Source organism: Aulonocara sp. 'chitande type north' Nkhata Bay, linkage group LG13, assembly GCF_057382095.1.
Source record: "Aulonocara sp. 'chitande type north' Nkhata Bay isolate Kocher_YH1m ecotype deep benthic linkage group LG13, A_spYH_male_GT1.1, whole genome shotgun sequence".
In the NCBI taxonomy this organism is placed as follows: Eukaryota; Metazoa; Chordata; class Actinopteri; order Cichliformes; family Cichlidae; genus Aulonocara; species Aulonocara sp. 'chitande type north' Nkhata Bay.
In genome coordinates this window covers 13,287,116-13,311,113 of record NC_141356.1, presented here as the reverse complement: position 1 = coordinate 13,311,113, position 23,998 = coordinate 13,287,116, and the positions used below count along the sequence as shown (strand labels likewise).

The 23,998-nt window shown below is 40.1% G+C and overlaps 1 protein-coding gene and 1 pseudogene across 2 annotated transcripts in view; one reads left to right on the top strand and one right to left on the bottom strand.

Moving 5' to 3' along the window:
* Window positions 1–23,998, top strand: part of nrg3a (neuregulin 3a) — a 350,331-nt gene that overhangs the window by 124,045 nt on the left and 202,288 nt on the right. The window lies entirely within an intron of this gene.
* LOC147315825 (uncharacterized) lies at window positions 18,654–19,572 on the bottom strand (annotated as a pseudogene).

The window sequence follows — 23,998 nt, the reverse complement described above, 5'->3', positions numbered from 1 at the left end:
CACCACATGGTAGCACTGCAGCGGCAGCCTCAACTTAACAATATCCAAGTGAGTACAAATGGCATGGTGTACTAGGCGTGTTTTGTTTGTCATCACCATAGTTAGTCAAAACAGTACAGCATGAAATGACAGAGACAAATCAATAGATGCCTCCTGATGGCTTAGAGTCTGTCCTATGATTCAGCTGACGTATTGAGACCCGGCTATTTGACATCCTGCCTGGTTTTGGTTTTAAAGGGATTTCTGGGAACTCTTGTAATGCTGACTAATACTTCTTTAGTTGTCTGGATGATTCTTCGGAACAGTTGGTGGCATTTTCCATGTTTTAATCAAAACTAATGATTCATATTAAGTTTCCTTCTGCTAACTGTACAAAAGAGTGAGAAGATGCCACATTTGCTTTCTCATTTAGCTCCTAGTGCAACTTGCAACAGAAGCTACAGGTACACTTTAACACAGGAGAGGAAGTGAACGTTGAATTCAACATGTGAGTGAATTGTTGACAGTTATAATAATATTAATGATGATGATGCATTCACAATGAAAATTTTAAAGGTGTGATAACTGTTTTAAAGTTAACAATGAATATATACTAGTTGGATGTATCTTTAAATGTTTAAGATATATATTCCTTGCCAATTATGAGTTTATAATATAAGGTTTGTTGCCTTTTAAATGATTTCTCACCGTGTTACCATTACTAAAATAAATAAAAGATTGGGAATGTTAAAATACCCAGAAATGTTTATCATCATCAATCAAAACTACACAGATCATGGTGTGTTAGTTTCTGTTCGAGTTGTGTTGACTGTGGAGACATCCAGGTGTGTGTGTGTGTGTGTGTGTGTGTGTGTGTGTGTGTGTGTGTGTGTGTGTGTGTGTGTGTGTGTGTGTGTGTCCAGCAAAGTTATTGCATCCATCTAAGTGATGCATGCTCCACTGTCTTGTGAATGCACACATCAATCAGTTGAAGAGCTAAACGTCTTCATCATAATCTGACGTCTTTCATTCAGTTCAGTGTTTTTTTAAAACCTCCTTAAACTTAGTTCTGGTTTTTGTATTGTAAGAACATCATGACTCTTTTCAGCTCTCATTTTTTAATCATGTTCATCAAAGACCTTATTTTTGCTGCTATGATAACTGTAACACTATTTTGTACCTTTTGTCACTGAGACAAACTAATTCGGATAATCAGATAAAAAGGGGTTTTCTTAAGGTAAGTTACTCAAGGAATAAACTGACACTTAAACCTGACCCCAAGGAGGTTTCATTTAACTTCCATGGATTACTTGGTAGACCCACTGATTATATGATAGGATGAAAGTACCTCAAGCTAGACAACTTCTTTCAGGTCTTCTTCTGACTTTAAGACATTTCTGGGAAATACCCCTCAAAGGTATTTGTGGAAAGGTTTTAGGAATATCACAAACTACAAGCCTAAAACCCCCCACTCCACTGATGACTTGCTCTTGGCCAACACCCTTAACGACTTCTACTGCCGTTTTGACGAGCCATCAGGCAGCCTTCACACCTCCAACGGCCCCAACAATAGAGGCACTTTGGACACTAATTCCCCCACCTCTCCCCCCTCCATAGAGCCATCACCACCTTCAAACTGTTCACCTACAACACCCCCCTCCTCACCCCACACAAAAGAGGATTTCACACCACCTCCTCCCACCACAACTCTTCATATTCATGAAGCAGATGTGAGGAAGCAGTTTAAGAACCTGAATGCTCGAAAAGCTCCCGGCCCAGACGATGTGTCTCCTGCCACCCTCAGACACTGTGCAAACGAGCTTGCCCCAGTGTTTTCTGCCATTTTCAACTCCTCACTGCAGGCATGTCATGTGCCTGCCTGCTTCAAGTCCTCTACCATAATCCCTGTCCCCAAGAAACCTAGGATCACTGGACTAAACGACTACAGACCCGTGGCTCTGACATCTGTGGTCATGAAGTCATTTGAGCGCCTGGTTCTCTCCCATCTCAAGACCCTCACGGCCCCCCTCCTGGATCCCCTGCAGTTTGCATACAGAGCCAACAGGTCTGTAGATGACGCCATCAACATGGCCCTACACTTCATCCTGCAGCATCTGGACTCCCCAGGAACCTACGCCAGGATCCTGTTTGTGGACTTCAGCTCTGCCTTCAACACCATCCTTCCAGACCATCTCCGAGGCAAGCTTTCCCAGATGAATGTGCCTGATCCCATCTGCCGGTGGATCACTGACTTCCTGACGGACAGGAAGCAGCATGTGAGGCTGGGAAAGAATGTCTCGGACTCTCGGACCATCAGCACCGGCTCCCCTCAGGGCTGTGTTCTTTCTCCTCTGCTCTTCTCCCTGTACACCAACTGCTGCACCTCCACCCACCAGTCTGTCAAGCTAATCAAGTTTGCAGATGACACCACCGTTATTGGGCTCATCTCGGACAGGGACGAGTCTGCCTACAGGAGGGAGGTTGAACGTCTGGTGTCCTGGTGCAGCCACAACAACCTGGTGCTGAATGCCCAGAAGACAGTGGAAATTATTGTGGACTTCAGGAAGCACACAGCCCCACTCCCCCCCATCATCCTGACTGACACCCCCATCACCTCTGTGGACTCATTCCGCTTCCTGGGTACCACCATCACCCAGGACCTGAAGTGGGAGCCCACCATCACCTCCGTCATCAAGAAAGCCCAGCAGAGGATGTACTTCCTGAGGCAGCTGAAGAAATTCAACCTGCCAACACGGACGATGATGCAGTTCTACACTGCAATCATCGAGTCCATCCTCACCTCCTCCATCACCGTGTGGTACGCTGGAGCCACTATCAGGGACAAACAGAGACTGCAGCGTGTTGTGCGCTCTGCTGAGAAGGTGATTGGCTGCAGACTCCCATCTCTGCAGGACCTGTACACCTCCAGGACACTGCGGCGTGCAGCTCGGATCTCAGCTGACCCTTCTCACCCTGGATACAGTCTGTTTGACCTGCTCCCCTCAGGCAGGAGGCTCCGGTCCATTCGCACCAGAACCTCTCGCCACAAGAACAGTTTCTTCCCCTCTGCTGTTGAACACATGAACAATAAACGTACGACTGTTCCCACCACTAACACATGACCCTACGCTGTGTTCACTGCATCATTCCATGTTTTGGCACTGATCACCACCTGCACTCATGCATATATCTTTCTACGTAGCACTTTTAATTCTTATTCTTACTTTTATTTTTTCATGTCTATTTAAGCGCAATTTATAACAGTATGTTTGCACTGAAGCACCGCAGCAATTTCCTAATGTTGTAAACCTGCTCAACATTTGGCAATAAAACCCTTTCTAATTCTGATTCTGATTCTGATTCTCAAACCAGGGAAATCAACCTCAGAGATTAATAAGAAACTTGTATTCTACTTTAGTATTGACTAATAGATTGGGCTCAGTAACTACAAATATACATCATTAATAAAACCTGTTATGCAGATAAATATATAAACATCAGAACAGGTCCCATACTGTGAGTCTATCCAACACTTGATGGAATAACCATATCGAGGACAGATTTCAGTCTGTCCATAAATATTTTCAGTCTTCCATCAGTTTGGCTTCTGTCTCCATAACGAGCTAAACCCATTGTTTTTATTCATCTTCTTAATTTAGATTTCAAGTGGTCTTTTCCTTCAGCCTGAAATCAAAAAACACAGCAGGGAGCTGAGACCTGTAGACAGCAAGAGACTGATGAGGGAGAGGAGCTGAGCTGACATCCTTTGAGTTTCTCCCCATGGTGACTAATTAACCTTTCAGGTTCCCATCATCACTGCAGTACTAAAGTGTGTGTGAGTCTGTGCATGTGTGTAGGATCATACTGGCACCATGCGTATGCCTCCGCAGGGGCTTGTGACATTTCCTCTGGACTTCTCTCTGCTTTTTCCTTCCACTGTCCTTTCTTAAATTCCTCCAGCAACTGCGTCTGGCCTCTCTTAAGTCTAAAGCAGACTTCAGAAAACTCATTATGTTCGTAATCATAAGTGATAGATGTATTTACTTCACTGATGGTGTTACTAGCCATTAGCTCTTTGCTTACTTGATGAACCACAGTGGAATTTATTGTCATTTTATTTCATGTCATTAGAACTATTTTTTTAATCTAATCAATAATGTAATGTTTTTATAGAAATTAAACACGTTCTAAACTGCGTTTACTATAATAGTTTTTGACTATCAAAGTTGAAGCTATTAATATCCAACATGTTTTGCAGGCAGGTTTCTTTCTCTCTTTTTTACTGAATGCTCTACTTTGTTACTTGGTCGCTAGCTTACCCTTCATTTCAGTGAGACACTATCTATCTGTGAAAGAAGTTAATTGTCAGTTTCCTGTTTCCTTGAGTTGCTACAGTATTTCCCTTTGTCGACACCTTCCGTGTCTTCCTGTTTGTCGGTCTGAGGTTATTCTGTGTCTCTCTTTTATTTTGAAGGTTATTTCCTTGGGTGGCTTGCTGCACAATTGCCTCCTCCCTTCTTGGCTTTGTTTCAGTTCACCTGTTGGTCTGTGTCCTTTGTTTCAAAAATTGGTCCACTTAACTTTAAAAGCCGTGACAAATATTTTGCTGAATAAAATAAGTTTTTGTTCAATCCTCCAAAATTATTCATGTTAAAAACAGCGAATGAAATATTTATTTACTGTGCGCCAGGGTTTGTCGCCAAGCTTTTTTGATGTTTGCAGACACAGCTGGATGTGTTACATTTCCCTAGAAGCTAAAACAAAACATTTAAAGCAAAGATATGATCAATGGACGACAATGTATCTGCTAACTGTCTGTCCTCCCTCCCTGCCTTTCAATTCATCAAATCATCCCTCCAGACATCTTCATTTGTCTGCTGTACTCTGTCTCTTCATAACGTCTGTGTTTCCTGCAGCCACAGTAAAGATTTTTATCTTATGTCCCTTGCAGGAATAATGGAAGGGAGGGGGCGATGGACACGGGGAGAAGGGGGGATTTTTTTTTTATGTAAAAGAATGCACTCGAGAGACAGATATACCCTGTAGAGCGTCTCAGATCTGGTGGCAAAAAGAACTGCTGGTGCAGCTCAGGTGCTTCATTGGAAGATCAGTGCTTTTCCTTCCGAGTGTAAAACTCGGGCAGAATAAAAATCACCTTTATCTCTCAAATACATTCAGTTTTATCATAACAGAGTTTGTACTGGGGGATCTTGGGATTATCTTTCGACCAGTGTGGTGAGGTCAAGAGTGTGCATGTAGTCTCATATTTGCAGAATATTAGCTAGCGTGTACATATTGAAGCTGAAGTGAAGCAATCCCCTGCTGAGCTACTGTATGTGATGTAGATGTGCCACATTTTTACAAGCATTAACCTGCATTGCATCGACCATTGGGGAAGCAATATTTTTCATAAGATGTACTCCCTTTCCAGTGAGTAGTTAAAAGTTTAATAGGATGTAAACTCACCTTTTCCACTTTCTTAAAAATGTTCAATAAAAGCCAAAATATTGCAAGTGATGAAGCTCTATTGGTTTTGCCTTCAGTCTACCTCACAGTCTTTTTTGCAACTAAAATTCATATCTAATATTTGTTTAACTTCAGAAATCCCCCATGTGAGTACGAACCCTAACAGATACAGTTTTGGGTAATATGCATTTCAGAGAAATTCAGTTTAAAACTCTTCTCAGAATACTTTTCATTGGTGATGTTGGATTTCTTTTTCTTTCAGGCATTTTATTTATTATCATTATTCTTGTAACTGTTTTTAATCAGCTTTTAATCAGTCCTTGTTTGTGGCATTGTTCCCAACTGATGATCGTTTTCTTATTATTTTGTTTCTTGTTCTCAGGTCTCTCTTATAAAATATTTAAATCTTAAGACGGCCTGATTAAACAAAGATTTGGTGACAGAAGTAATTGGATTTAAAAACAAACAAACAAATATTTTGGGAATAACATGTTGAAATGCATGTTCCATTAATCTGTTGATTATTTTTTAAATTTTGTTTATTTATTGGAGCTTCATTACCATCTTTGGACGCTCGTGAGACCACATAACTGCTCATACAGGTCTTACTCAGAAATAGTTCTTTTGCAATAACTTTGCCATGAAGTCCAGAGTAGATGTGGTCGGAGGTATCTGCTGAAACTGGAAACTGGAACTACTGGTGTGGGCTGTAATCTGACGTGTCACTGACTGTCTTTCTCTGAGGCTGAACTTATCCTCTGCAGTAGAGGTAACTCTCAGGCTTGGTTTTGGTGCTTTTTTTCTTTCTTTTTCTAACAGAACTTGAGCAAAGTGTTGAAGTTCTGAAACTCCTAAATTGACTGAATCTCATGTTGTAAAGTTAAAGTACGTAATCTTATAGAATAGAATACAGTAGAATAGAATAGCCCTTTATTGTCATTGTACATGTACAATGAAATAATGTGCGCTCCAAGCCAACTGTACAGGAGTAAAATATAAATAGTAAGACAGCAGGAATATATACAAAGTTATTTTATAGTTATGTTTGAAGTCATTTAATAGAACAAAAGAGTATAGTGCTCATAAATATAAACTGATTAGTGTGTTATTACCTCTTCTTACAAATTGATGCATTCTCATAAATACCAGCAGGCACTGGTTTTAAAGTCAGGGCTAGAACATGAAAACTGGCATAAACATGGTTATTTAATTCCAGTATTGCCTCAATAACTTATTGGACGCAAATTTGACAAGTGGCCCTCCTGGCGAAACAACAACAATAGATTTTTATAAGCTAACATTATGCCAGCTAAACTCAGAATGTGTCCTAAAAAATCACACTTTTCCTCTGACAAACAGTTTGAATGCAGTCTTACGTTGTGTAAGAGTTTATTTGCTACTGTAAATGTCTGAGTCTAACAATGTCACACCGACTTACATCACAAGTCTATTCGTCTATTCATTCCCAAATGAATAGACGTCTCCTGAGTTAAACAGCAGACTCACAATCTCACTCAGATGAATAGCGGCCTACAGTGATCACGTAAACAAAATTCAGTTGAGTGAAATCTACTGACTGTAGAAGTGAGATCTTACAAACTGTATCTTTAAAGTACAAGAAGATACAGTGGAGGTCAGAGCCTATCCCATTTCTCATAGAGCAAGAGACAAAGCACATCCTGGACAGGTCTCCATGGAGAGACAGCCATACATGCTCACATTCACACTCATGGCACCAGTTACAGTAACGGCTTTGGGAACCCACACAAGCACAGGGAGAATGTGTATACTGGTGGATTTGAACGTGGGACCTTCTTGTTGTGAGGCACCAGTGCTGCAACACTGTGCCTCCCACTTCAAAGCATTTCTAATTTATACTATAATATAGTATACTAATGTACATATGTTATTCTTTGAAGAAGTTAAAAAAGAGCTATACATGATTTAATTATGCCGATTGGCTTAATTTGATAAGTTGTGTGAACACTCAGTAGGGCACTAACTTCAATCAGTTCATCAGGTTAAGTCTTGACATTATAGTTATAATTTTAATTTATTAAGGTCTTTATGAATTGCACACATCACGAAGTTGGGGGAAAAAAGACTAAAAGATATTTTACTAATGGAAAACGTTAATCTCTTTTCATTTAATGATCCACAGCAGTCAATCCACAACTGAATGGGTTTCTGTTTACAATTCAAAACTTCAAAAGCTGAAATCACAAAACTGGGATTATATAGTATTAAACTAAATAGAAAAAGGAAAGACAAACACACATCATTCTGACTCTATTCAGTTGCCTGTCTCAGCCTCGAATCCAAATATCCCCAAACACACAAGCATTGATGGGCACACAAATGCATTTAGACACACACGCAAGTACACGGTGACACACCATCTCATATGTGCACAGCAGGTGCTTTACAAGAGAGAGTGGGAAAGCTCTATTACTCTTCCTCCTCTCACAATTTCTCAGGGGGTCTTAAAAAGTAATGTGTTTTCAAATGCAGGGTTCTGGCTTGTTGCATGGCCTGGCTGACTGTGATATATGATCAGAGAAACAAGTGAAAGGGCATCCACAGCCATATCGAGTAGGAATTGAACATAGCCAAGGCCCCGGCTTTTTCTCCTGTATGTTATTGGAATGTTCTATACATGAGTAATACAACAAAAAGGAGATGAGAAAAAGATAACGGGAGGAATAAAGACAAAGGAGAAAGAAGTCTTGGTTAATAATATGGATGATTTGCTGAGTGTGTGTGTTTTGGAGAGACTCTGCAACATGCAGATAGATGACAGCTGAGTTACACTTGTTTAATATAATGTTGTATAATCTTAAATGGGCTTTTGTTGACTCTGTTGTGTTGTAATCCTGTGTAATCTGTTCCCGTTTGCTCTAAAATTTTTCCAGTATCACCAAGTTGAGTCAGCCTTGCTGCTTGTTTGACCCCGTGCTTCACAGTGATCCTACAGCTAATACAACTGGAACCTCAATCTCTCCTGCAATTAGAATAGACATAGACATTTGCAAGTCACTTTTTTTTCATATAGTACAACAAATATACTGTAGCTTTTAGATTTAGGGAGTATGTGGTGATGTGTCATGTATGTGAAATACTGTTTTGACAATGCCAGTTTTCAGATCTGGGGTCTGCGAGGGCAAAACAAAAGTTTGCCCTCAGTTTGGTGGACAGAGCTTTTTATTAATAACATTTCTATTCTGAGTTTGAATTTTAAATTTTAGAAAGTGTTTTTGTCTTATCCTTTACCTCCATTGTTACTATTCAAGGTTCAAGGTTCAAGGTTCTTTATTAGTCACATGCATAGTTATACAAGTATAACACACAGTGAAATGTAGCCTGACACGCTCCTCGACATGTGCAAAAATTGGGGGGGTGTAGAGGAAGAACATTATATATATATATATATATATATATATATATATATATATATATATATATATATATATATATATATACACATACATATAGTATATACACTGGGTGAATGTCCAGTAGTAGCAGCAAGCAGGTGAATTCTGTACATTAATATGAATAGACATCTGACTATTTTACAGGATAGACAATATAAACATATTTAAAATTAAAGGAATTGAAATGTACATTGTGCCTTGGTTTAGAGTGTCTGGAAGAGTCCTGACTCAGTCAATTATAGATGATGTGAGAGGGCGGGTGTGTGTGTTTAGAGCACGGATGGCTTGGGGATAGAAGCTCCTCTTGAGTCTCTCTGTCCTTGCCCGGAAGATGCGGAACCTTCTACCAGATTGCAGAAGTTGGAACAGTTTGTTGCCTGGATGGGACGGGTCCTTCAGTATCTGCGCTGCTCTAGTCCGGCATCTCCTGGTGTAGGTGTCCTGAAGCGGGGGGAGAGCAATCCTGCAGCAGCGTTCTGCTGTACGGATCACTCTCTGGAGAGCTTTATGGTCCTTCACACAGCTGTTCCCAAACCACGATGTCATGTTCTGTGTGAGGATGCTCTCCACAGCGCCTGTATAGAAAATCCTGAGGATCTTTGGAGAGACCCTGAACTTCCTCAGTTGTCGTAGGTGATACAGGCGCTGCCTAGCCTTTTTGGTCTGGACCTGAATGTGGGCAGCCAATCTTCCAATCTTCATCTTCAGCCTATAGTTAATAATGATGATATCCATAATATTTGTGAGTGAAGATAAATAGTAGATATGTATAATATGATTAATTGATAAGAAAATGCTTTAAAAATACACTACAAATAGTAAAAAAAAAGCTTGTCTACCAGTTTCATTTAGGACCTTTTCACATACATGTTGTACACTAGAAGAAAAGGCTGTAGAACAATATGTACTGCATATTTAAAAGCATTTTTTAAAATACCATATTTAGAGCATAGATACATATATCTTTAATCTAAATGTGCATTTATTGAAGTACTAGTATTAGAAGTACTAGTGCTAGTCAGGCTAAAAGTCAGGTTAACATTTAAATCTATACTTTATTTGTCTACCTTGAGGCTATAATTAACATGCTGAACACTTTTACAGAATACATGAAGTATCAAAAAATGTCAAATGTAATTTAAAAATGTGAAAGTTACAGGATGCATCAAGTGCTAAAAATATATTTCTGGTGTAAAAAAGTGCATGTTTTTGCCCCTGGGTTGTCCAGCCTGATCTGCAGCCAGACATCTTCTCGATGCCATAATCAGCACTGCATCCCTGAAGGGTATTTTAACATGCCTCCAAATGTCTTTATTTATCCACCATCATGCCATAGCGCTGATCGTTTCCCACGTTCTTTTCTTACATGATGTCTGTCGTTGTGTGTGAGGTGGTCATTGAATGTCTGTGGGGATTGTATTGATTTGTGTGATTTGTTGTTAGTACCATTGATTTGGCACGGGCCATGTTGATGGTTTACGCACGACAACTTGTTTTGCGCGGTGCTGATGAGCTGCAGAGCTTGTCAGAGACTGACGTGCTAATTCACTGGTTCTTAAAAGAGGGAATGGATATTACCATTTAAGGTATTGAAGCGTAGCTACAGAGAGCACTGAGAAAACCAATTAGAAAATCCAGTTAAACCTATAATCACAGAGAATGACAGTGCTTCATCTTGTCCTATTGTCGAGAGCAAACGATGAAAAAAGGAGCTAGGATATGTCCAGTGCATTTCTCACATGGCTGTTTTTCATCAGAGAGTTCTCAATTTAGCATCACTTTTCATATCTAAAACCTAATTAACACTTTCACATGGCGTAGACACAAACACCTAATTAACCACAAGACAGCTGCACGAGATGTACAAAAAACAAATGTGAAGCGTTATGATGACACACTGTGCTTTGATCATTTTTATACCTTGATATTAGAGTTGTTATTATGTAATAACACATGGAAAATCTGCTCATAGCAGCCGTATTGTAGGAATAAGACACAAAAACCTTTAGTCCTACATTTCCGCATTCCCCATCGTATGTGCTTGTGAGTGCGTGATAACAGGCACCTATATAGTAAGGTAAGCTCTAATTAGCACGCACTGTTTGTGCTTCCTCCTTTTTCTTCTCTCCAAGGCACAATCTTTCTGTTCTGTGCTGCACTAAACAAAGAACTTTGAAGTCTACTTTCAGAGCAAGGCCTAAAAATCCAAAAAAACAACTCATGTGCCCCGATTGAAACTATAACATAAGCAGTTTTGTTTCTTATCAAGTTTCATCAAAAAAAGGCTTAAAGGGAAAATCACAAGAATTACATTTAATATTCACTTTCATTGCTCTGTCATCATTTCACTTTTCCATTAAGCCTCCAGAAGCACGTACGTCTCAGTGGGATGAGAGTTCTTTGTTTTTCCAAGCGTATCCGGCAAAATGGAAAGATACAGTTATTTGAGTTCAATTACTCTGATTTGAGAACAGCAACAAGCTCTGCAAAGCTGGATTTTGTTTTACTTTGCTTAGAGGAAACCCTTGTGTGGAAAGTCTGATGATGTGCAAGTCTTGTCGGCCTGTTTGATTTGTCTGTCCCACTAATCTGTTACACCGTCCCTCCCTGCTCACCACGCACTCAGTGTCTAGCTAACAGCCATATTGCTGGAATAATGAAATTAATGTTTCATAGGCCATTACTGGGCCATGACAAGATGGATGAGAAAGAAGAAAAGAGATGAGAGGAACAGGAAATCAGGCCCGATGGAGAAGAAGGGGAAAAAACAACGTTATTTTCAGGGCTATGTGCTTTCTTGTTTTTCTTTTGCAGCTGACAGAAAGGCAGTATCGAGGATAAAGCTTCTGTGTGCTGGTTTTGATTCATTGTATTAATATTTTGTGAAAGTTGTCCATACAAATTGCAAAGATGTTAGCAAAAATGAGACTTTGAGATGGTCCAAACTTGTGATGGAGCCACAATGAGCAAGAGAAGGGGTGCACCCTAGACCGATTGGAGTCCATCACTGGGGAAATTCAATGAAACAGACCAGATTAGACATCCTCATCCACAGCGTAGCTCATTACACCAGAGTTGTATAGAAAATATTTTAAAATGCTTGTGTAGTTTTAAAAGAAAATAAACAAGCGCAGCCTTTTATCTTTTCCACTTCCTCACTACAGTAGTAATAAATAATAATTATCTTAACAGGTTAGTGTTTTTCACAGTTGTGACCAAATAATCTTCACATTCACTTTTTTTTTCCACATTTAAGTCCACACAGTGAGGCCATGAGTGAGTTGGGATAAAGATGACAGAGTACTGTCCCTACTGGCCCTGATGCTGATGTGTTTACAATATTTATATGTATCCTGCTTGACCTTTAAAATCAGAAATGCGATTTTATGATATGGTCCTAAAGTCATTCCAAAGAATGACTTTGCAATTCTGCAATTCTGCAATTCTGCAATTCTTTAAGATTGAATGTATTGTGACAGGCATTTGGGACACATCTTGAAGTGTGTATATCTCACCAGGCAAGCATAAACAAGACAGTTTAAGTGTCTGACTTGTTGATTTGGTAGCTGACTGGCAGGAAAAAACATCTAGCAGACAGACTGGCAGACTGACTGACTGACTTCCTGGATGATTGGTAGAGACTCTTTCTAACTGGCTGGTTGTTTGCTTGATTGAATGGCTGAGTGACAGACTGGTTGACTGAGAGCTAAAAGATGGACCGCTGCAGAAGCAAAAATGGGTTTGATGTGTATACACCCACACAAGTATCATGATTAGATATTGTCCATGCCCATTGCCCCCTTAATGTGATGGTCTCTCAAAGTTTGCCCTACTGGCAAAGGAGCTGGAAGTGCAGATGAGGGATTTAAAGAGGCCATCAGTGTGGGTGGGACAGTGGTAATGAAATGCTGTAAACAAGTCCCTTTGTCTTTGTATGCACAGACAGAAAACACACATGCACACACAGACAGAACCGGCCGCTATTACTCTGAAGCACAGTACACTAGCAACAGTCACAAGAAATCCACTCACAGCCAGTTTATGAATTTTTCAAAGCTTATATGGTAGATCGGTGAGGATTGGATTTTACATTTTACTCTGCCAGTAACTGAGTCTAGAATAGTGCTGGCACATTGGAATTTGCTCAGAGTTAATGCACAAGTTGTCCTTGATAATCACTTGTGGAAAAGTGGGGTTCTTGTGGTTATGCATGTATAGGAGTAGTAAACAGACTCAGGAAAACCTGAAAGTCTAAAGTATAGAAAATGTCACTGCTGGACAGCAAGCAAGACAGACCTCATCAACAATTCTATGTGTATTTACAGCTGACCATAAAATTGACTCTGTGTTTGTTAGTCAGAATGTAGCATGTGAGAGGAACAGGTCAAAATAAACGTCATAGTTTGAGATGAAAGCGAAAGTGATTATTCTTCCTCAATTCCAAGGATTTGATCGGATACGTGCTGATTTTCAGATGCATGTGTTTTGGACTTAGAAAGAAAAAGCAATTTGAATCTAAATTATTAGTATTTATTATTAGTATTTAATAAATGAAATACAAATTTAATGTGTTCTGCTTTATCTAATTTAAAACATCTGTACTTTTGGGGTATATTATATGGTTATTACAGAGTGGATTTTCAGTTTTTCATCAAATGCATATATTCCACAAAAAAACAAGTTAAAGAAATGGTGACATAGTCAGAGAAAACGCGTCCCCTGTCATATCTGTTTTGTTTTTTTTGTTTTTTTTGCCAAAAACAAAGCGTTGGCACACATATTTAGACAGAAACTCAGATAACTTACAGAGATGTACATTCTGTCTCTCCTGATCATTTAACTGGCCATGTGCTTCAGGGCTTTATAAATTATAGTTGCTGAGAGAGTAAGGCCTAGATTTCTATCACCAACTGTGCTTTAACTTTCCTAAAAGGCATCCCTTAACATGTTTTCATTGATCAGGAGCCTGGAGCGCTGTAGGACAAGGTGCTTGGTCAGAAGTTGAATATGTGTGTTCTTTTTCTGAGATGTGTCAGAGTTTATGAGGTTGTGCTGGGTGTATGCTGTTAAACTAGTGTCATCTGTCTTTGCACAGGCAGACTTGGCCTGTTGTGTACTGTTTAGTGGTTTTGTGTGCCTTGCATGTGGGAGTTTGTCAGATGGTAAGTTTTGGCCCAGTTCACTTTTAGCTTTGAACAGTCTAGACTTTGGATCTTTTGAACACAGATAAATGCTTCCAGTCCGTTATAATTTCTGGAGAACAGTAATGCTCACCAGGTGCTTTTGACAGCACCGGGTAATCGTAATAGTGAGACAGCATATTATAACCCAAAATTCTGGTTTTTTGGTCTTTTTTTTTCTTCTCTAAACCTAATCAGCAAGAAACGAAACTAAATTGAAACATTACTGATATAAGAAAGCTATATAATACAGCAGTTGCATTTGCCTGACTGTCAAACCTATGACTGGAAATAACTGGTTTCCAGTGCATTAATTTATTTATATCTGACATACTTAAAGAGAGGTTAACTTTCTGAAAACTTAAAATAGCAAGTGTGTAAAATACAAAACAGTTAATAAATAAACTGAATAGTAACATTTATATATCCTGTTGAAGTTGCTTTCACTTCTGTGGGACCACAGGACACCCAGACATGCCCACGTTTCCTGGTGGCCTGAGCTGTACCACTGCGGTGTCAAACTAGAGGCAGTAAATGCACGTGATCCAGTTTAGCCACTTCATACCAGCTTACATTGCAAAGCTTTTTCACAATTGGTAAGGGTGCATGTTGGTGTTTGCACTGGAGATGAAAACTAGTGGGATGGGAAAAAATGTGATTAAGCTTAGCTCATGAAAGAGTAATAACATCAAACCAAGTCATTACTTTTATGCAACTGGCCTGTTTCTCATTTGCACAGGAGAGAGCCTTACATAGAAAGGTAATTCCAGCTCTCCAGGAACCAGCATGCATAATGAATGGCTGTTTAACTTGATACATGCCACTGTAGCAAGCTGCTTTGCATGCTGGAGGTCCCACTTTGGTCTTGTGCAGGTCATAATGAAGCAATATTTTTGACAGATTTTGCACGTGTTCAACCAATAAAGTGTCTGAAATCCTCACACACCTCCACTTCTAATACCGTGGCCGACATTCCCTGCTTAGAGGGCCTGCCTGGGTGAGGCAAGATAGCTCCACCTCGTCTCTTGCCCTCTCCATTGACAAGACAATCACCCACCTCTTCAATAATTTAGACTGAGAGGTGTTTCTTTCATTTCAATATTCCTGGCCAAATGGCATTATAGGGCGGTCTTGTCGAGCTCAAATGCGAAAACAATGTCTTTAATTATTTATTTCCTAAGGTTTTTGCACTGCCTGACTGTTTTTTCCTGTTTTTCCTTTTCCAATCTCTCTCCCTTCTGCTCCACTGGACCTTGGTTGAATGGTCTCTGTTTCTCCTTGCTCCTTCTTCTGCGTATTAAACAGGTAAGTTAGCTTGATCACACCATATTTATAGAGTCATGCAATAGGCTCACCTCACACTGTATTATTTAGTGCTGTGTACCCAGAGTTACGTGTCGTTACCTGACAGTGGGCTGGGTCATGTATCTCTTGTACTTCCCTCTGAACAGTAACTGTGGTCACTGATGTGGAGCAGAAAATCCTTGCTTCAGTGGTATTTATTTTCACAGCTTTTCTAAGGTGGCTTTAGGGATGCTGAGTTGTTGTGACCTTATTTAGCTGATGAACGTCTCATCCGTAAGGAGACCTAATCCTTTACTCTATGTGTTAAAATGAGCAGACATTGACTCCTTTTACACACAAATTTGAAGCATGGTGCGGTTTTGCAAAGAGTACTGTTGGGAGAAAAGATTGTGGTTGGTGCAGCAGAGCTTGAAAGCGTTGCCTTAAATGACAGAGGTGATGTCAGAGTGATCTCATGAGGGAAAAACGCATGACTAATGAGAAATCAAAGTGGGATGTGTCATATCAGACTGATGTAAAGCCTTTAGGGGTATGCACTGATATCACATTAAGAGGTATTAGAAAACAGATTTATATGGAAAGTCTCATGTAAAAAAGCTTGAATTACCCATTCATTCTTTTTTATTTGTCTGTAGAATTTTACGAATACACATGCAACACAGCAATAGTCACACTGAACTCACAGGATTCTGACAAAAACAATTCTGGTTTTATCCATCAGTGACACACACATTCTGATGATTCACTGTATAGAAATTATAAAGAAAAAATATAAAAATATAAAAAAGTTTGTTCACACTCACACTTCCAGTAAAATAATGCAACAAAACTAATTTGATAGCAAATTGATTGGAAAAAGCATTGTGATTCCACCAACCAGCTGTTTTATTACACTACAATACACAAATAGTGCATGGTCAAAACATTGTAGAGTTAAGACTTTATAACATAATGTCTGTGTATGAGTAGATGTAGAAAAGAAGAGCAAAACCTGTGTTGATGTCTTTTTACACTAAAATAGCTAACTTAAAATGAATAAAAGGTAACTATTGGTCTTTTTTCCAGCACAGAAAATTTAGAAAAATATAAAATTATCCTATCTTATCCACCTATTCCACATGGAGTAGGCAAGGCAAGTTTATTTATATAGCACAATTCAACAACAAGGTGATTCAAAGTGCTTTACAGAGACATTAAAAACAAAAACAAATAAAAAGCATGATTTAAAATTGATTTAAAAAAACAAAACAAGAAACAAACAAAAAAAAACAGTATATAAAATCAGAACAGTAGATAAAATCAGCAGTTAAAATGTAAGTTTTAAAATTTAAGCTTTTATTCAAATGCAGCTAAGAATAGGTGAGTCTTCAACCTGGATTCAAATAAACTGAGTGTTTCAGCTGATCTGAGCCTTTCTGGGAGTTTGTTCCAAATATAAGGAGCATAAAAGCTGAATGCAGCTTCTCCGTGTCTGGTTCTGACTCTGGGAACTCATAAAAGACCGGATCCAGATGACCTGAGGGATCTGGAAGGTTCATACTGGGTCAGGAGGTCACTGATGTATTTTGGTCCTAAACCATTCAGAGCTTTATAGACCAGCATCAACTTTAAAGTCTATCCTCTGATAGACAGGCAGCCAGTGTAAAGACCTCAGAGCTGGACTGACGTGGTCCACTCTTTTGGTCTTAGTGAGGACTCGAGCAGCAGCAGAGTTCTGAATGAGCTGTAGTTGTCTGACTGATTTTTTTAGGTAGATCTGTAAAGGTGCTGTTACAGTAATCAAGCCTACTAAAGATGAATGCATGGACTAGATTTTCCAGGTCCTGTTGAGACATCAGATCTTTTATCCTTGAAATATTCTTGAGGTGATAGTAAGCTGATTTTGCTATTGTCTTAATGTGTTTTTCTAAGTTTAGGTCTGCATCCATCACTACACCCAAATTTCTCGCCTGGTTTTTGGTTTTTAGGTGTATAGATTGAAGTTCTCTGGTGACCTGTAATCGTTTTTCTTTGGCACCAAAGACTATTACTTCAGTTTAGTTTTTGTTTAGCTGGAGAAAATTGTGTGTCATCTGCATAGCTATGATAGTTTATTTTGTTGTTCTTTATAATCTGTGCTAGTGGGAGCATGTAAATGTTAAACAGAAGGGGTCCCAAGATGGAACCTTGGGGAACTCCACATGTGATACCTGTCTGTTCAGATGTGAAGTTACCTATTGATACAAAGTATTTCCTGTTGTCTAAGTATGTTTTGAACCAGTTTAGTACAGTTCCTGAAAGACCTGCCCAGTTCTCCAGTCGTTTGAGTAATATGTTGTGGTCAACTGTATGAAATGCTGCACTGAGATCCAGTAAAACTAGGACTGACATTTTTCCACTGTCTGTATTCAGACATATGTCATTAAACACTTTGGTCAGAGCGGTTTCAGTGCTGTGGTTCTGTCTAAGACTTGACTGGAAGGCAGAAGTTTATTTTTGGCAGCAGATGCTATTTCCTATACATATATAGACAGTTGGAGCCTGGGAGAGAAACAGCAAAGCAGACAGTCTGAAGCGGCATGAAAGCAGGAGGTGGGTTGCAAAGTGGCTTGTACCTGTAGACTAACTCTGTCCAGGCTTGAATAGTGTTAATGGTGGTATCAGCTAATGTGGGCTATATCTAAAATAAATGGGTTTGATGTGTTTGATGTGGTCACAGCTAAGTGAACAAAACCTATGCTTAGTTTTTCAGCGGAAGTCCCTTGTTCTCCAAAACTGTGTCCTGTGAGTAGTACTGTCTAATGATCAAGGCCAAGAAGGACTTAACTGAGCTTCAATTTTGCTACAACATGATGACCAAATATCCTGTTATTTCCAGTCTCCACTACTACCATTGTACAAATCTTTATTTAAATAGTGACAGTGCAAGTCCTGGAGTAAAAACCGAGATGGTCACTTTTTCAAGTTCAAGTTCAAAGTTTATTCGCCACATGCAGTGGCAGGTTGCCCTGCAGTGGAATGAACCCGCCCCCCGACTTTACACACACAACACAGACATCACATGGGGATACAAGTCAGAGAACGGTTGCATTACAGAAAAAAACACTGAAATGTACACTACAGTGGGAAAGGTACAAGAAGAAAAAAAGAGACCTCTACTCATGCTGGGCTACAGGAGGACAGCATGAGAACAGGAAACAAAAAAAACCCTCCTCTGCACAGAAAAGCACATAAACGTCCACAGTACAACATTATAGAGCACGTGACCAGCAACAGGGTTGGGTAGGAGTAATCCCAGTAATCCCAGGCAACACAGCAGTCATCCTGCCACTGCGCCGACTCTCCAGCGTGGGCCCAGACCCGCCTCGTGTTCCCAGGAGGCAACAAGCATCGAAGGCTCCAGCCTTCGGCCTGAGCAGCTGGCACCGTGGTGTCCATATGTTGAATATTGTTGATTTCTCCTTTATGTGAGCAGCTCCGAATTTCAAGCTATTCTTTAACACTCCGACACTGGTCTCTCGATCTCCCGTTGGAGAGCCGCGAGCCTCCCCATGATGGTATCAAACTTCTGTTCCGTGGTGTTGTCATTCTGTTGATTCTGAGACCCCACAACTGCAGTGAGCCGTTCTGCGATGTGATCCAACTTTCGCTCAAGGGTGTCATTTTGAGCAGGCCTCTCTTTGATGTATCCCATCATACGCTCAATGTTGTTATTTTGAGTCTTCACGGCAGCCGTAAGCGTCTCCAAGGTGTTAACCATGCTGCGTTCGTTGTGAGAGGTCGCGCCTCGTCCCATCGCTTCAATTCCAGCGGGCAGCCTTGGGGGGGTTTGAACAGCCGGTTCTGCTCTCTTATTTCTCCGATAAGTCAGGGCCAAGCCAGCTCCGATCAGCAAGAACCCTGTTATCATGGTTCCGAATAGGTAGATACCTTCAGCGTCCTCGATCGACAGTCCCGCCAGGCACGTGACCCTCCAGTTCTGCCACCCGTCCATCGTGTATCCGGCACGGAAAGTCCCTCCAGGGCACTCGGGCTCTCCCGGGCCCAGACTTCTCGTTGAGAAAAGGGTGTCAATAGCATTCAGAGACCAGTTGATCAAATCCATAATTCTCTTTTCGGTTTAAGAGAACGACAGTGAGAGAGTGTTCCAGGGAAAGTAATACACATGAGACAAGGCAAGGACACAAGAGGCTAAGCAGGGAAGATAAGGGTAAGGAGGAGAGGAGAAAAGTGCGACTGCCTTCGCTGAGAGCCAAACGAGATTATTTTACTGTTATTATGTTTCCTAAAAAATGACTTCTCACATTATATCAAGCTAATGTCTTATGGCTCCAAATGGCCCTAATCCTGAAGCATCCTGTGAATGAACAGGACTCCTTGAGTTCTGGGGTTATTTGATAAAGCAGGGCTGTTTGAAAGCTGGGTCAACCATGTGTGATCGCTAAATGAAACCAGGAAACTGAATGGAACCACACTTGTATCTCGAGTGATGTGACAGTCAGAGCTTTTATTTTCCTTGTACAAGACAGGAACCTAATATATATACCTAAACAATGCTGTCACAAACACGCCAGACTGAGGATTAAAAAAAAAGTTTGTGACAAACAGAGAAAAGATCAAACCATTGAAAATAGAGAGGATCAGTGCGTTTGTCTGGATGACAAATGATGTCTCACACTTATCGCTGTAGGAAATCAAACTATGTCAGAGAGCACAGAAATGATGACAGAGCACAAAAGAAGTTTTCAGGCTATACAGACATATCAAGAGAAGACTTTTGAACAGTGTAACATTTGTAGTGACAACAGTGTAGTGTTATATTTCTGAAGGGATGAATGGAAACTAAACACTAGAGGACTTAGGTTTAAGATTCAGAAAAGCCTTGTTTTTTCACTGAAGGCACTACATGAGTTGTAGGACAATGAACACTCAAATACAATTTGGATTGATATGAAGTACTACTTGACTTTTTGCAGAGTCAGAATGAGTAACACTCGACGTGAGCGTGTGTCACTGGCGTAGACTCAAACCACATTGTTTGAGAACAACAATACCTCACGTTGAAATCAACGGAACAATGCAAAATATTTTGGGTCCAAAAAGCATAGTATGCTACACTTCTACAATGCATTCATCATTTTAGTGATGGTGTATACTGTCCTTTAGCAGCTTAGCTCAGTAGCCAAAATGGAAGTAACAAGATCCTGTCATAAATCCAGAAAAAGTGCTGGGACATCAGCCATAAAGGTGACAGGTTAAAAAAAACATTCTGGAACAACAGCTTGAGGAACGAGACAATCACAGTCCACCCATTCTGTCACTCAGACTGTAGGATATATTGATGTAGAGTATACAGGATGGTGCGGATAACTAAGTGGACTAGTTCTTACATAGTTCTTTTCTACTTTTTTCTACCTGACCACTCAAAGCGCTTTATACAACGTGCCTTATTCACCCATTCATACAAGCACTATTCTATGCTTAAGTGCTTTCTATCTAACATTCACACACTTCCACACTCCGAAACCGCAGGTTGCTTTCTTTCGTAGGGCTATTTGGCATATCCCACCCCAGTGTGTGGCTGCGTGGGACATTTGAGGAATGGCAGTACAATGGCTAATATGGACCACTTCAAACATATTCAGCTTCAGTCTGCAGGAATCTTTGTTTTTAGTCTTTTAGAACTTGAGCAACACACCTGGAATTAATTTATTTTAGTTTCATTACTGTGAAGACAAGATTCACTTTGGTTTTACAATGTGATGAAAACAGTCAGTGAGTTGTAGACCACAAGCCAGATGGACGATATTGGCAGTGGAGCCTCTGCAATCTTTTTTAAAACTCAAGATCACAACAGTCTCACAAAAGGTTTTGTTAGATTTAGGTCCACTAAAGAGCCACTAAATTAAAAACCAGACAATGTCTATGATAAATGTATACTCTAAGTGTTAGGTTATACTTTTAGAGCACTAACTTGTGTTATTTATCTTAAATTGATTCTGCAACTGGATAATAATTTTTTTGAGTCCAGAGATTCTATTAGTAGCAACTCAAAGTGTGTGTGTGTGTGTGTGTGTGTGTGTGTGTGTGTGTGTGTGTGTGTGTGTGTGTGTGTGTGTGTGTGTGTGCGCGCGCGAAAGGTGTGGAAGCTCCTGTGTGTAGTGCTGTGAGCATGTGCTGTGTGCAGTCTGAGCCTAAACCTCCACTGTGGTCATAGGAGCAGCCTAATGGTATTTTCCATTTCCTCGCTGTGGGAGACGTCTTTATGGATAGTGTGTGTGTTGACTTCCATTGAGGATTCATGGTCATGGCCATGAGGGGAGAACATTGGATGTGTGTTTGTGCATGTGTGTGTGGTGGAGTTGATGTGCTACTACTAAATGTAATGATATGTGAATGAACGAATGGAAGAATTGCTATAAAAATGACCCCCTCACCCACCCTAAATAGCCTAAAAAATCACCATTAACCATTTAGCAGCTTAGACCAGTGCAAAGAACAGACAGATGCATAACCATCCTCAAAGACTGCATGTTATTTGCGTATAAATTTAGCAAATTAGGTAAGATTTTAATATAAATTTTGCATCAGTTAAGCAGCTATAAAGCAATAAAGTAGTATATCTCTGACTTGTTCCTCTTTATCTGGATAACATTTTCTGCATAACAAGAAGTTATGCAACTTAAATAGACAAAAGTTGTATTCTGGTGGCCACTGACTCTAATGTATATTGCATGATTTTCCACCTTATAGAGTTTATAATCTCCGGCTCGTTGTGCAAGAGAGACAATTTGTAAACATCTGCTGTTTACTGCTCTTAACATTGATTTCCCATTGAAATAATCTCTCTATACATGAGATTCTAGGAGTGTAGATAACCATTAGTGAGAGGTAGAGCTGGGGATGAGAGCAAGAGAATGGTTATAAGCTGGAAATAGCTCGGATAGAGTGAAATTCAACGAGCAAAGAAGGGTAGACAAAAGAAGCGGTGGATAAATGGGAAGAAAAGGGGTTGAGTTCATGGTATGCAATTCATGACCGCCTTCTTTTATTTCTTGTTGCATTGTCCGTTTACATCAATTGTTCAAAATTTCGTCTTATTCAGATGAAATTCTGCAGGTGGGAATCACAGACAGGAGATCTAACTGGGAGCTTTCCATTTCTGTTGCACCATCTCTCTCCCTTTGTGGGGAGGGGATCAGGGCCAAACAGAGCAGTTGGAGCAGAGATAGATGAAATCGCAGTGTGCCTCACATTGCTACCCTTCCCTGACAACAAGATTAATTTTCACTCTTCAACCATGATCAAAGTCCCTTGCCAGCACCACCTCTTCCTCTTTTCATCTCTCGCCCCCTCTCTCCTTTCTGCGGAGGATAGTTTCAGAAAATGAAAATTAAAATAGATTGTGAATGAATACACTACCTCATTGTAACAGGAATGAAACTTTAAAGCAACACATGAAGCTATGGGACATTTCACTCCCTGCAAGAGCAAAGGGAATCAAGAAATGAAGGGTTACTGCGCAAATTTAACTTTTTTCATTTTGGTAATTATAGGAGACGCTGTGCCTTGTAAATTGATATGTTTCAGTGAGATAGACAAGGTCTTGGAATCATTAAATCTACTTGTATTACCTGAAAAGCCTGTTTTAGACAGAAGTGAACGTTTGACAGATAGGATGCATGTAGAGGAAAATGCATTAGTGTTAAACTCTTTGGAATATACATTTTCTTTAAGTTTAGACCCTCAATGCAAAAACTGTCAAGCCCCCAGTGATGTAGTAAAAGACACACATCCCCTTTGTGGATGCACCAGGAAGGACACCTGGTGTAAACCTCTGCCAAATCAAACATGGGGCACTACCAGCTGTGAGACCCCTACGGTGAGGGATTAGCTGAAAGCAGCTAATCGTTTACAGGCAACCATGTGGCCTGTTTTTAAATTTTTCCCTATATAATATTTGTCCAATTCAAGAACGGAAGAGATTTATTTAAGGAGGAGAATGTTTGGTATAGCCACTTGAAATGGCATCTTTTAAACCCACAGTGTTCCTCATCTCTCCAGACCAAAGAAAGGAAGTGAAAATGAGTCTTTGAAAGACTTTAGGTTTGACTGACAAGTTCTCACCATTACTGTTACAGAGTGAAATCCCTCTATCCTTTCATATATTGGTTTTAACCTTATATATTCTGACAGTGATGTTATTTTGCGCATATCTCTCACCCATTGTCATTTTCTCTTCACCTCCTTCCATCTCAGCCTCCAGCACATCTGGTTGTGAATAATAGAACAGCTCTGCAGCTCTTTGGCACGGTACACTCTGTGTGTGTGCGAGCTCTTTAGTGCATACATGTTATACGGTGCATATTTGTACAGTAGTTTACAGTAATGTATGCTGCTCATGTGCTATGTGTGCTATTTCGCATCTGCATTGAGTCTGTGTTCTGAAGGTGAGGTGATGGTGAGAAAGCTCTATTCAAGAAGAAAACACATATTTCTCTTTGGGACCGTCAGCGTCAGGAGAATGGCAGATAAAACAGAGGAATAGAAACTCACATCGTTTCCAGAGCTGGAGAACAATCACAGTGGGGGATAAAGAAAGGGATGAAACTTTTAAAATCTTCAGCTGAGTCCTTTGCTCATGGTTGAAAAGTG